At 42.6% G+C, this 15,183-nt stretch overlaps 1 pseudogene; it reads right to left on the bottom strand.

Moving 5' to 3' along the window:
* Positions 1–10,062: 10,062 nt before the first annotated feature.
* Positions 10,063–10,181, bottom strand: LOC134963575 (5S ribosomal RNA; annotated as a pseudogene).
* Positions 10,182–15,183: the final 5,002 nt, after the last annotated feature.

Raw genomic sequence — 15,183 nt, 5'->3', positions numbered from 1 at the left:
ACAGGGATGCTGTGAAAAAAAATGTACACTGGCCCTGTCCTGTATGCATTAAAAATACTGGGGTGCTGTTGTTAAAATAAAGGTACACTGGTCCTGTCTTGTATGTTGTAAAAATACAGGGATGCTGTGAAAATAAATGTACACTGGTCCTGTCCTGTTTGCTGTAAAAATACAATGTTGCCATTGTTAAAATAAAGGTACATTGGCCATGTCTTGTATGCTGTAAAAATACTGGGGTGCTGTGAAAATAAATGGTCACTGTACTGTATGCTGTAATACTAAAGAAGTGCTGTCCTGTGAAATGGAGAACAAAAATTTGGAGGAAAAAATAGTGAAAGATCAGGAACCACTTCTAGTTCCTAGTACTAGTGCTGAAGCTGCCACCAGTCATGACATTGTTTAGTGCAGCCGGTAACCTTGTCAGCGATTGGCATAGGAGGTTACTTTCACAAAATGTGGAGAAGATTTAGTTCATCAAAATTAATTATAAATTCTTCTGGGAAGACCTTTACCAGCAATTGCCTCCAGAAAGTACACAGGGACCTGTGATGGTGGATTCCAGTGGGGACAAATTAATACTCTGTGAGGAGGAAAGGGGTGAGGAATCGGAGGATGAGGATGAGGTCGACATCTTGCCTCTGTAGAGATTGATTGCTTCTTTTTTGGTGGGGGCCCAAACAAACCAGTCATTTCAGTCACAGTCGTGTGGCAGACCCTGTCGCTGAAATTATTGGTTTGTTAAAGTGTGCATGTCCTGTTTATGAAACAAAAGGGTGGGTGGGAGGGCCCAAGGACAATTCCATCTTTCACGTATTTTCTTTGTCTTCCACATCATTCCAGGGGTGCTGCCCTTTTGCCACATCAGTCCAGGGGTGGTGCCCCACTGCCGCTTAAGTCCAGGGGAGCTGTTGCCTGTCTGCTGTGCTGTGTAATTCTCCATGTGTGCTGCCTATGCTGTATAAGTCCAGGGTTGTTGCCTATCTGCAGTATAAGTCCAGAGGCGCTGCCATATAATTACAGGGGTGCTGCTGCACTTGATCATAGGTTTAAACTAAAGCCTAGAGCAGAATATGAAACAAGCTTCAACATCACAATCAGATTTATAAAAACATATAGCCGCAAATGTGGAAATGGAATTTACAATTTTGACTAAGTGTTTTTTAATAAAGTGGGGAGAAACCACATTTTGGCCAAAGTCAGTCAGACTCAGAAGAGACAGAATCTTAATCCAGCAGAGCGTGACATGGCAGCATCTCCTACTTCGTTTTCTCTGACAAGTGCCAGAGAAAACTAGATTTTCCAAACACACCTATGTCTATATGTCTGCCATATAATTCCAGGGGTGCCCTGTCTGAACCAGCTCGCCTCTAGTAGATATATCTTCTAGTGTGCACTGTGTACCCAGCATTAGAGAGAGAGGTTCTTCTCAATTATTTCATGATAGGGACTCAAATGAATGGCTCCAATTAGTCAACCTTAATTTTGATTTATTTTTAATGTTCCACAAGATGCGCCTTTGTTGTACAGGGTACTTTTCCTTTATTTTGTAATTGTTTTCTCCATAATAATTGTACAGTGTAAGGGCTGCGTAGGGTTATTGCAAGACCTTGCAGTGTTAGAAGAACAGAGTTTTAGTGATCTTGCATTGCATCAGCTTTCCATTGCACTGCAACACTAGATGGGCCAGGAGCTCCTGTGAGGCACAAACAGCTACTGAATAAGGGCCCAGTATGGAGTCTCATGGTGGCTTACAGTCAGGAAGATGTCTGGCTTGCCAGGCTTTGGCATGCTATGGGCACAGAGGTTAGCATTTCTTCCTCCCACAGTCCTACTTGTAATATGAAATTAATTTTAACTAGAGTGGTAAGCTCCACTAGGGCAGGGGTGGACTAACAAAAATTCACTGCACAGTCGTGCTTCGTACTGTACCAAACCCACCCGAACTCAACTTGCCCGATCCGGGGCTGCTGTGGGGGATCAGGAGGGGCTGCTAAAACATCTAAAGGGCTGCTTTATTTAAAAATAAAATATGAATAAAATAAACGAGACACACAGGTATGCTCACATGCGTGTAACTGGAACACATAGGTATGATCATATGCGTGTAACTGGAAGCTGTGAGAAATCAAAATAATACATCTGCCACAAAATATGTAAATAAAAATGCAATAAAAAAATAAAAAAATAAAAAAGAATCCCACAAGATTTTCACAAAATAAGTCTCCAGACTCCGTAGAGGGGAAAATATCCAATCTTCATCCTGTGGTATACACCAGTTTATTTGCATCCCAGCATTAAATCCGAGATTATCTTAATCCCTGAAAATGGAGAAGGGGGTACAAATTCGATTTGTCCAGTAATGTGGTAATTATATATTTACTTGGTTAAAGTCATTTCCATTCTACACCAAGATAGGAGTGGAGGTGAAAGCCTGTGTTTTGTTCCTGATTGCGTGTGCCTCTCTAATTTTTAATCACCTTCTTGACACTGTCCTCTTCCTCTTGCCTCTTCTCATAATGTGAAAAGTCATCAAATATGGAGGTGGTATGTTTATAGCTAGCTATGATTCTTCAACTTAGCAAGCTTTTTCCAGGGGGACTACTGTACCTCTCGCTGAAATTATGGGTTTATTAAATTGTGCATGTCCTGTTTAAACAACATAAAGGTGGGTGGAGGTAGCCAAGTACAATTCCATCTTGCACCTCCTATTTTTCTTTGCATTATCTGCTCTTTGGGGGCCTAGTTTTTAAAACTGCCATCTTGTCTGCCACTGCAGTGCCACTCCTAGATGGGACACGTGTTTGTGCCGCCCACTTGTGTCACTAAACTTAGTAATCCAGCTACCTCGGTGCAACCTTTTGGCCTAAAAACAATTTTGTGAGTTGTTCGGTATAGACTGGAAATTAATGTTATTGAGGTTAATAATACTGTTGGATAAAAAATACCCCCAAATTCAGTGATGTTAGCTGTTTTTATGGGTTTTTTTTCCAAAAAATCCAGATCCTAAACCAAAACCCGAAAGGGTGGTTTTGGCAAAACCAATCCAGATCCAAAACACGAACGGAGATACAGATACAAAACCAAAACACAAAACCTGAAAAGTGCCCTGTGCACATCTCTATTGGTAATACACCTGTGCAACCATTAGATGACCTGGAAAAGGTGAGGACCAGATTTGAGAACCACTGAGTTCATATGTACTTAAACTGTGTTTTTATACAGCAGAAAAATCATAAACCTGTTAGCTGCTGCGGCCACACTGTGACGCGCCAGCTCCCGGCCATTGCTAGACAACGGGGCCGACGCATCACTTCCACCGCCGGGAGTCCTGGCCGGGCCGGTTGCCTGTGTAAGCATGCCAGATCACAGCTGGCGCAATTAGAGACCAAGGAGTTGGGCTGCCTGAGGCTCCTGTGGTTGGTCCTTTGGGCCTTTTTATGGGAGCTAGGACAGTGCAGCCCCGCCAGTGATATCTTCCTGCAAGCCTGTTCCTGGTCCCTGTCTGCAGTTCCTGGTTCCAGTCAGCTGTTCCTGGTGTCCCAGTCTTGGCCTCTGTTCAGATTGTGTCCAGTTCAGCTTCCAGTTTTGTCGACCAGTCTCCGTAATTCCCCTGCATCCTGGTGGTGCCTGAAGCCATCCCCCATGGTGCTATGAGTCTGTGGCTCTGCCGCATCTTGCCTAAGAGGCCGCATCTTTATTATCTTTTTTCTTGTGTTATTTCTGCGCAGACCTCCGCGCAGTTCTTTTACTATCTTGCGACGGCCGCAATACTTTGGTTGCTTCTGTGATAGCGACGGTGTCGCATTTTGTTGGTCTTCCCGTGTGCCTTAGTTTTTGTGCTTGTGTTCTGGTGGCAGCTCCGCACATAACTTGTTTATTATTTTCTAATTTTTGTTGTCTTCGTTAGCTTCAGCTAGCTTCCCCCTTATTCACTAGCTGTCTCAGTTGGTGCCTTGTTACCTTATACGACCTGGGGGCATCGGAGTCTGGGCTGACCTAATTTGCCCATTCAAACGTAGCTGCTAAAGGCAGAAGACTTGCTCTGCAGGCACCATCCGACCACTGGGAGGAGTAACGGAGTCAGGGGAAGAGTAGGTGTAGCTGAGACTATCCATCCCCAGCCGCAGCTCCACACTTGAGTTCTGGAACTCTCTAATAGTCACCCGATCTCCAGAGTTCCAGTAACTTGTTTCCTAGCAAAACCACTATGCGACCTACATAGTTTGTAATGAAGTCTCTGCTTGAAATATTTAACAACGTTTGTACTACTGTATATTATGTATATTCCAGAGTAAAATAATTCAGTAATGATTTATGAATTCATCTAGCTGCAATTTAAACATTAGATTGCATTCCATGTTTTAAATACATGGAAACTTTATGGATTACTATGCTGTCTACATCTCCCTTCCTGTTTGTGCTTGGAACACCCGAGCCACTCTCCTATAGTGAAATATACTTAGTCTGACCATGTGCATTACACTGTTTGGCTGTATTTACAAATAGAATTATATAGAATTGTATGCTGCTGATACTGTGAAAACAGGGCCTAATTCAGAGTTGATCGCAGCAGCAAACTTGTTAGCAGTTGGGCACAACCATGTACACTGCAGGGAAGGCAGATATAACATGTGCAGAGAGAGTTAGATTTGAGTCATGGCTGGTTCTAGACCTTGTGGCGCCCAGGGCGAAAGTCTCCTTTGGCGTGCCCCCCCCCCCCAAACATTTAAAAAAGGGTTTGTGCGCGCATCAAAACAAAGGGGTGTGGCTTCATAGTGAAGGGGTGTGGTCAGTTATGCCCCTTGTAGTTGTGCCCCCTGTAGCTGTGCCCCCAGTAGATTTGCCACCTGTAGTTTTGCCCCCTGTAGCTGTGCCCTCAATAGTTGTGCCCCCTGTAGTTTTGCCCCTGTTGCTGTGCCCTCAGTAGTTTTGCCCCCTGCTGCTGTGCCCTCAGTAGTTGTGCCCCCGTATTTGCCCCCTGTTGCTGTGCCCGCAGTAGTTGTGGCCCTGTTGCTGTGCTCCTAGTAGCGGTCCTTAAAGCAAAAGTAAAAAAATACTCACCAGCACGCTCCTGCTTCCCGACTGCTGCTGCTATCCTCCATCTCTGTCCGCCACTCCTCGGATCTATAGGTGAGACGTCATGAAGTCTCTCCCATATCACTGCACACTGCACAGACACTAGAGGCCAATTATGACCTCGAACGTCTGCGGCCGCTCCCACAATGCCGTGCGGTGCGCAATGACATCAGGCGCACCACGCGGCACCGACACACAGTAGCTTGTGGCTCTTGCCACGGTGGCGGTGCCCTCAGGGCAGCGACACCCCGGGAAAAAAGCCTGCTTGCCCGTGGCAAGAGCCGCTACTGATTTGGGTGGAGTGTGTTCAAACTGGAATCTAAATTGTAGTGTTAAAATAAAGCAGCCAGTATTTACCCTGCACAGAAACAAAATAACCCACCCAAATCTAACTCTTTCTGTAAATATTTATATAGTGCCTTGCTAAAGTATTCACCCCTTTGCATTTTTCATGTTTTGTTGCCTCACAATCTGGAATTCAAATGGATTGTTTGAAGGTTTGCATCATTTCATTCACAGAACATGCCTACAACTTTGAATATGTTGTTTTTTTTATTGTGAAGCAAACAACAAATAGGACAAACTAACAGCAAAACTTCAGCATGCATAATTATTCATCCTCCTAAAGTCAGTACTTTTTAGAGCCACCTTTTGCGGCAATTACAGCTTCAAGTCGCTTTGGATAAGTCTCTATGAGCTTGCCACATCTTGCCACTGGGATTTTTGCCCATTCCTCAAGGCAAAACTGCTCCAGCTCCTTCATGTTGGATGGTTTCCGCTTGTGAACAGAAATCTTCAAGTATTACCACAGATTCTCAATTGGATTGAGATCTGGGCTTTGACTAGGCAATTCCCATACATTTAAATGCTTCCCCTTAAACCACTCGAGTGTTGCTTTAGCAGTATGCTTCGGGTCATTGTCCTGTTGGAAGGTGTACCTCCGTCCCAGTCTCAAATCACAGGCAGACTGAAACAGGTTTTGCTCAAGAATATCCCTGTATTTAGCACCATCCATCTTTCCCTCGACTCAAAACAGTTTACCAGTCCCTGCTGCTGAAAAACATCCCCACAGCATGATGTTGCCACCACCATGTTTCACTGTAGGGATGGTGTTCTTTGGGTGATGGGATGTGTTGGGTTTGCGCCAGACATAGCGTTTTCCTTGGTGGCTGAAAAGTTAAATTTTAGTCTCCTCTGACCAGAGCACCTTTTGGGGAGTCGTCCACATGCCTTTTGGTAAACTCAAAACGTGCCTTCTTATTTTTAATAGTAATTAATGGCTTTTTTCTGGCTACTCTTCCATGAAGCCCAACTCTATGGAGCGTACGGCTTATTGTGGTCACATGTGCAGATACACCAGTCTCTGCTGTGGAATTCTGCATCTCCTTCAGGGTTACCTCTCTTGTTGTGGTACCATGTTCTTTCCATTTGAAGATGATGATTTGATGGTGCTTCGGGGATCATCAAAGATTTGGATATATTTTTTTTATAACCCAACACTGACTTGTACTTCTCAACAACTTTGTAACTGACTTGTTTGGAGAGCTCATTGGTCTTCATGGTGGGATGCCTCTTGGTTAATGATGTTGCAGCCTCTGGGGCCTTCAGAAAAGGTGAGTTTATACTGAGAGATCATGTGATACTTAGATTGCACACAAGTGGACTTCATTTCACTAATTATGTGACTTCTGAAGGTAACTGGTTGGGTTCCGGTATGAATGGTCGACCATGTTATGGTCGACAGTCATTAGGTCGACCACTATTGGTCGACATTGACATGGTCGACATGGACACATGGGCGACACATGAAAATGGTCGACATGAGTTTTTTAACTTTTTTTGGTGTAATTTTTTGCGTAAAGTGACTGGGAACCCCAATTAGTGCACCGCGTCCCCTCGCATGGTGCCTTCGCTCCGCTACCGCTTTGCTCGGCGCAGATTACCGTTCCAATCGTAGTCCACGTGGATCGTAAAGTATGGAAAAGTTCCCCAAAAGAAAAAAAAGTTAAACCTGTGTCAACATTTTCATGTGTCGACCTTTCATGTGTCGACCATGTGTCCACGTCAACCATGTCAATGTTGACCAATAGTGGTCGACCTAATGACTGTCGACCATAACATGGTCGACCATCTGAACGGATACCAACTGGTTGCACCAGAACTTTTGAGGGTCTTCATTGCAAAGGGTTGAATACATATGCACATGTAAATTTTCAAATTTTAATTTATAAAAAATATTTTTAATATACATTTTTCTCATTTCACTTCACCAACTTAGACTATTTTGTGCATATCCATCATATAAAATTAAATTACAAGTTGTAATGTAACAAAATGGGTAAAAAGCCAAGGGGTGTGAATACTTTAGCAAGGTACTGTATCTGCTGTGCACATGGGCCCTCATTCCGAGTTGTTCGCTCGCAAGCTGCTTTTAGCAGCATTGCACACGCTAAGCCGCCGCCTACTGGGAGTGAATCTTAGCTTATCAAAATTGCGCACGAAAGATTAGCAGAATTGCGAATAGACACTTCTTAGCAGTTTCTGAGTAGCTCCACACTTACTCGGCAACTGCGATCAGTTCAGTCAGTTTCGTTCCTGGTTTGACGTCACAAAAACACCCAGCGTTCGCCCAGACACTCCCCCGTTTCTTCAGACACTCCCGCGTTTTTCCCAGAAACGGCAGCGTTTTTTCACACACTCCCATAAAACGCCAGTTTCCGCTAGAAACACCCACTTCCTGTCAATCACATTACGATCACCAGAACGAAGAAAAAACCTCGTAATGCCGTGAGTAAAATACCTAATTGCATAGCAAATTTACTTGGCGCAGTCGCACTGCGGACATTGCGCATGCGCATTAGCGACTAATCGCTCCGTTGCGAAAAAAAATAACGAGCGAACAACTCGGAATGACCACCATGGTTTTGCCCAACTGCCTACAAATTTGCTGCTGCAATCAACTCTGAATTAGCCCCATAGTTGTATTACGTGATAACATGTCTGAACTTTGGGCCTGATTCATATATGTAAATAAAGCAAATAAGCAAATACAGGTGAAACTCAGAAAATTAGAATATCATGCAAAAGTTCATTTATTTCAGTAATTCAACTTACAGTAAAAGGTGAAACTAATATATTATATAGACTCATTCCATGCAAAGTGAGATATTTCAAGCCTTTATTTGTTATAATTTTATAATTGTGGTTCGCAGCTTAAGAAAACCCCAAATCCAAAATCTCAGAAAATTAGAATATTACATTTAAAAAAAAGTATAATCATTCATGTGTACTCACTCAGTACTTGGTTTGGGCCCCTTTTGCATGAATTACTGCCTCAATGCGTTGTGGCATGGATTCTATCTGCTGAGGTGTTATGGAAGACCAGGATGTTTCAATAGCGACCTTCAGCTCTTCTACATTGTTCAATCTCATGTCTCTCATCTTTCTCTTGGTAATGCCTCATTGATTCTCTATGGGGTTCAGGTCAGGCGAGTTTGCTGGCCAATCCAGCACAGTAATCCCACGGTCATTGAACCAGGTTTTGGTACTTTTGGCAGTGGGCAGGTGCCAAGTTCTGCTGGAAAATGAAGTCCGTATCTCCATAAAGCTTGTCTGCTGAAGAAAGCATGAAGTGCTCTAAAATGTCCTGGTAGATGGCTGTGTTTACTCTGGACTTAATAAAGCACAGTGGACCAACAAAAGCAGATGACATGGCTCCCCAATCAACACAGACTGTGGAAACTTCACACTGGACTTTAAGCATCTTGGATTGTGTTCCTCACCATTCTTCCTCCATACTCTGGGACCTTGGTTTCCAAATGAGATGCAAAATTTGCTCTCATTAGAAAAGATGACTTTGGACCACTGAGCAACAGACCGTTTCTTTTTTTTTCTTGTCAGAAAAAGGCCATTCAAAAGTGTGGGGGAGCTTCAGAAGGAGTGGAGTTAGTGCATCAAGAGCCACCACACACAGGCAGATGCTGGATATGGGCTTCAAATGTTGTATTCCTCTTGTCAAGCCACTCCTGAACAACAAACAACATCAGAAGTGTCTTTTTTCTGGGCTAAAAAAAAAGAGAATCTATGAGGCATTGCAAAGAGAAAGATGAGAGACATGAGACCGAACAATGCAGAAGAGCTAAAGGCCGCTATTGAAGCACCCTGGTCTTCCATAACACCTCAGCAGTGCCACAGGGTGATAGAATCCATGCCACGCCGCATTAAAGCAGTGATACATGCAAAAGGGGCCCAAACCAAGTACTGAGTACATATGCATGATTATACTTTCAGAGGGCCGACATATCTGTATTTAATATTCTATTTTAATTGATTTTATGTGTAGACTAATAGGGGTCGGCACTGCACTGGATTTGAGATAGGAAGGAGTTGTGTATATATACCCTTGCGAGTGGACCAACGGTGTGTAACAATAGAAGGATCCCTGATAGGGGCGCTTGATGTAAAAGTTGGCGGTGCTCCCAGAGTCAGTGGTATAAATTATAGTGAAAAAAGAGACTATGTTGGGGCACACTTGATGGATATAAAATATGTTAAAACATAACTTTTATTATGGTTAATCATAAAAGAAGAATGGACACAGACTTACATACAAAAAACAGTCACCTTAGGTGGAGTTGAATGGTAGTAGTATAAGGGGTTGACATGCCCCATGTTGACACCAAGCAAATTGCTAAGTGTATATAACCAATTCCAATATGCCTCTGGTGAAGAATATTAAAATCAAAGATACTGTACGTAGAATATCTTAGTATATCAGGAGTGTAATATCATTATGGAGGAAAATTATTTTCAATAATGGTAGATATACTCCTTGATAATGGCTTCCTTGGTATTTGTAATGGTTGTGCTATTGAAGCTTCTTTCTCTGGTAGGTGGTCTTGCAAAGATTGTAGTTATAATTAGTAGAATAGGTATAGAGGTTAGGTCAATGTTTTCTCCACCACTTCTGCTGTTTGTTGATGATTGGAGCTACTGCACCTGATATTCCAAGGTAGTCACCTGACCTTGTACTGATCAGGCCTGTCACTGCTTTGCTTCCAAGTTCAGATGGATTTGGGCGTAGCCAGTGAAGTATGGCAGTAGTAATATGATTCAAACAAATGAGAGAGCGTGTGGTTTCGGCATTTATACCAAGTTGAGAACTTCTGCTGTCCCGCTGATCTGCCTTTTCCTCTCTGTACCCCCTTTCTCTCATTCACCGTCCACTATAATTCTATATGACGGTGAACAGCAGAAGTTGGGGCACACACTCTCGCTCCACTTTCTTTTTTTCGAGAACCCTCTCATCCACTGCCAGATATCAAGTTCCCTGCAATGTAACTGTAACAGGGACTTGGGGCAGATCAGCGGGACAGCAGATGTGTCCACTTACACCTTTCCTTTTTTGCTTCATCTAGCACAAAATGCATAGCATGGCTAAGTTGCTCTTCCGTGAGTAGCGATCGGATGGATTCCTGAAAAAATTTTGCAGGAAAAGAATTTGCAAAATCTAGCAGAAGAAAGTAGCAAATTTTAATATAAATCACTGGCTAACTGGTATAGTATATTCATTTAAAGTCGGATCCATTCCGACATGCATTTGTCGGAATGGGTCAGACAAGGGCTATTCAATGAATGGCCAAATCCGACAGGATTTGGCTGTTCCTGTCCATCTCAATCCAACTTTAAAAAAAGTCGACTTGAGATGAGGGAGCTGAGAGGAGGAGACAGGGGAGAGCAGCGGGGAGACGGGAGAGAGAGCAGCTTCTACAGCAGCATAGCAGGAGGATGGGGCACCACCGCTAGACCTCACGGCAGCATCCACCCGGCTCCAGCAAGCGGGACCTCGCTTTATGGAGACGGGTGGACGGTGCCGTGAGCGGCGGCAGTGCCCCATCCTCCTGCTACGCTGCTGTAGCCGTTGCTCTCCCCTGTCTACTCCTCTCAGCTCCCTCATCTCAATCTGACTCTATTTAAAGTCTGAGATGGTTGGCCCCGTTTCCGACAGAAGCATGCGGATCGGTGGCTAGTCTGCTGATCCACGTGTTTTCTGACAAGCCCCTAATGAAAAGGTTGGAACCCCTTCCGACCTAAATCTGTCGGAAGCTGCCGTCTTTCCAACAAGACGGCAGCTTCCGACACTTAATATGCCCCTAAGTCATAATCACTGCCATATGGCTACACTAGATTTCAGAAATGGTGTATGTGGTCACATCTGTAAGCAGAGGTGTTATTCTGGGAGGCAACGGAGTCATTTGCCGCCGGGCTCCTGCCCTGAACGGGGGCACCTCTCCTCCCATTCTGTGACACCATTGAATTAAGTTAATTGATAGCTGCTGCTATCTTTTCAGTGGTCAACTTCCTCACTGCACCTGACAAATCACACCCTTTTTATTATACCTAGGATTAGGACCCATGACCTATTACACTGGAAGCGGACACCTTACTGATGAAGCTGTTTGCTCCTGTATAGGAAATATGAGAATTCTAACTATATGAAGTTACTTCTCTGACAATTACACATAACTTCATATAGTTAGAATTCTCATGCATCCTGTACAGGAGCAAATATCAGTAAAGTGTCTGCAGTCACTGTAACATATCGTGGGTTATAATCCTGGGTATGACTGCTAAGACACACACACAGTGTGTGTGTGTATGTATATATAATATACGAACACATACATACATATATTTATCTAAATATAGGGGGAACCAATATTTATCTTGCCTCCGGGCAACTGGGACGAACTTCCGCCATTGTCTGTAAGCAGTGTCGGACTGGAGCATGAAGGGCCCACCGGGGGTATGCAGTGGTATGGGCCCATGATTAGAGGTGTGACCAGCCTTCAAAGAGGGTGTGGCCAGCCACCGCAGAGGTTTGGCTAACCATTATAGAGTACCTGGTCTGAACTCCTTGATAGTTTATATAGTAATTAATGCTAGTGCATGTATGATAGTGTGCCAGATTAATGACAGCAATGTACTGTAGAGAATACATCATAATCCTATGCAGTATAAGGTAACATGTATAATACATAATTCAAGTGCACAGTCTAGAACGTGATCCCTAGAGGAGGAGGGCCACCCAGGCAGTGTGGCCTACAGGTGGTTTCCCCTTGACCCCTGTGAGCCAGTCCGAGCCTGTCTGTAAGTTTGAATATATACAGTACAAATGCATATTTGACTGGATAAACATGTTTGTAGGAACATATGGAAGCAATAGTTTGATGTTGGTGCATTTTGGCTGACTCAGTGCCAGAGGCTTTGCTCTTTCTTGTGGTAGCGCTCTTTTCTATTAGCTGATCACCACAAAGATAGCCAAGTAGCTGTAGACAGTATTAGGGAACCTCATGGGAGTTTATGCCTGACTATTGGAGCAGTATGCACTGCTCACCCTATACCCAAGGTGAATACACCCCTGCCATTATAGGTGTTATTATCAACGTACTCATGTGTACTCATTATTTATAAAATGTTTCATCTTGTTAAAGTGTATTTTCCATCAGTTGTCATAGATTTTCAAATGTTACATAGTTTTACAAAGAATAAACCACACTCCAGGAAAAGATGAATGTCAGAGCAATGTTTGTTAACAGCAAGATGAGCACATAGATTTACCAGCACAGCAGGAATTTACATTAAACCCACAAAAGCAAGTCAGTATTGCATGTTTGTGTGTATCAGGATTGTAATCATAACTATGTTACCCTTTTGAAAACTACAGGTGTTAAACTGCTTATGATTTGCAGAAGCCCTTTCTATATAATACCTTAGTTAAACAGGATTTCATGCTGCAGCTATGACTTGAATCATGAGAAAACTGCTGCTGCTGAGTCATTGTTGAAATTCAAATGATTAAACATTAATGTCAAATACATAAATCTAATAAAATAAAATGCAGTATACTGTTACATAGTAACATACATAGTAACATAGTATCTAAGGTTGAAAAAAGACAATTTGCAGTATTAATTTTGGACTAATTTTGTCTGATGCTGATGTCAGCCGTTATGTTGTATTCCTCTTTTTTTTTTTTACTATAGTGCGTGACTATGCACCATATTCCTTATTTCCCTTATCCATTAGGAATTTATCTAACCCATTCTTAAAAGTGTTGACTGAGTCCACTGTTACTACTCTCTCAGGCACGGAATTCCAAACACATATTGTCCTTTAATGTGAAAAAACCTTTTCTTCGGAAACTCCTCTCCTCAAACCTAAGAGTGACCACGTGTCCTCTGTGCTGATCTTACCAAAAACAGGTTCCGCGCAAGCTCTGTGTATTGCCCATTTATATATTTGTAAATGTTGATCATGTCACTTCTCAGTCTCCTCTTTTCCAGTGTAAACATGCCTAGCCTTGCAAGCCTTTCCTCATATTCCAGCATCTCCATGCCCTTAAATAGTTTGGTCGCCCGCCTCTCCAACTTTTCTAGCTCCTGGATATCCTTTTTTGTAGTATGGTGCCCAAAACTGTAGTATGGTGCCCAAAATTGTACACAATATTCAAGATGTGGCCTGATTAGTGATTTATATAATGGGAGTATAACGCTCTCGTCCCATGTGTCAATTCCCCATTTTATGCATGCTAATATCTTATTAGCCTTCTTTGCTGCAATCCTACTTTGGGTATTGCTGCTTAGTTTGCTATCTATGTGAGCACCTGAGTCTTTTTCTAGTACAGAATCCCCTAATATTACCCCATTTAGTATGTAGGTGTTATTGTGGTAGCATTACCTTACACTTGCCTGTATTGAAGTTCAATTTCCATTTTGCTGCCCATGCTTCTAGTTTAACTAAGTCATTCTGAAAGACTAAGCAGCCCCCTCCATATTTATAACCTTACACAATTTGGTATCATCTGCAAAAATGTACACCATGCTCTCTAGACCTACTGTTCGGTCATTAATGAAAATGTTGAACAATAGTGGCCCAAGTACAGACCCTTGTGGCACACCACTTAGCACTTCAGTCCAATTTGAAAATGAACCATTAATCACAACGCGCTACTCCCTATTATCTAACCAATTTCTGACCCACGTGCATATTGTGTTTCCTTTCCCTATTTCTTGTAGCTTATAGATAGATAAGTCGCATGTGTGAAAGCTTTGACAAAGTCTAAAAATATTACATCCACCTCCTTACCCTGATCAAAGTTCACACTAACTGTTTCATAAAAGCCATGTAAGTTGGTTGGACATGATCTGTCCTTTACAAATCCATGTTGGTTCCTATTAATGACATTATTGGCTTCAAGGAACTTCTGAATACTATCTCTTAGTATACCTTCCAATACGTTCCCCACTATAGATGTAAGACTAACTGGACTATAATTACCCGGTTCAGCTTTACTTCCCTTTTTGAATATCGGCACTACTTCCGCTATATACCAGTCTTTGAGAACCATACCTGATATAACAATCTTTGAAGATCAAAAATAACGGTCTTGCTAGTTCAGAGTGAAGCTCCATGAGAACCCTTAGGTGAATTCAATCGGGACCTGGTGACTTATTACTCTTTAACTTTTTTAATCGATCACAGACTACCTTCTCACTTAAATAAGCACTTAGCAGTGGGACATTGTCTTCGTTGAGATTATATGTTAGTCCCTGTATTTGGTCCTCTCTTGTAAATACCATTGAAAAAAACTCATTTAGTTTGTCCGCTATGTCATTATCATTTTTGATTAAGACTCCCAACTCATCTTTTAAAGGGCATATACTCTTGCTGTTAATGTATTTAAAAAAAATGTGGGATTTATATTGCTTTCCTTTGATACTAGTTTTTCAGTTTCTACTTTAGTTGCATATAACTCTCTTTTTCTGCCAGAGCAATCTGCAATGCAATGCATGAAGCTAGGTTTATATTATTTTAAATACTGATTTGGGGACTAATTCAGACCCACGGGGTAATTCAGAGTTGATCTTAGCAGCAAATTTGTTAGCATTTGGGAAAAACCATGGCCCTCATTCTGAGTTGATCGCTCACTGCCATTTTTCGCAGTGCAGCGATCAAGTGAAAAGGCGGCAATTCTGTGCATGCGCATGGTACACAGCGCGCATGCGCAAAGTACATTCACACAAAACTTTGTAGCTTTACCTAAGC

This window comes from Pseudophryne corroboree, chromosome 9 (genome assembly GCF_028390025.1).
Source record: "Pseudophryne corroboree isolate aPseCor3 chromosome 9, aPseCor3.hap2, whole genome shotgun sequence".
In the NCBI taxonomy this organism is placed as follows: Eukaryota; Metazoa; Chordata; class Amphibia; order Anura; family Myobatrachidae; genus Pseudophryne; species Pseudophryne corroboree.
Note: the sequence above shows the minus strand (reverse complement) of the source record. Positions and strands in the feature narration are given on the sequence as shown.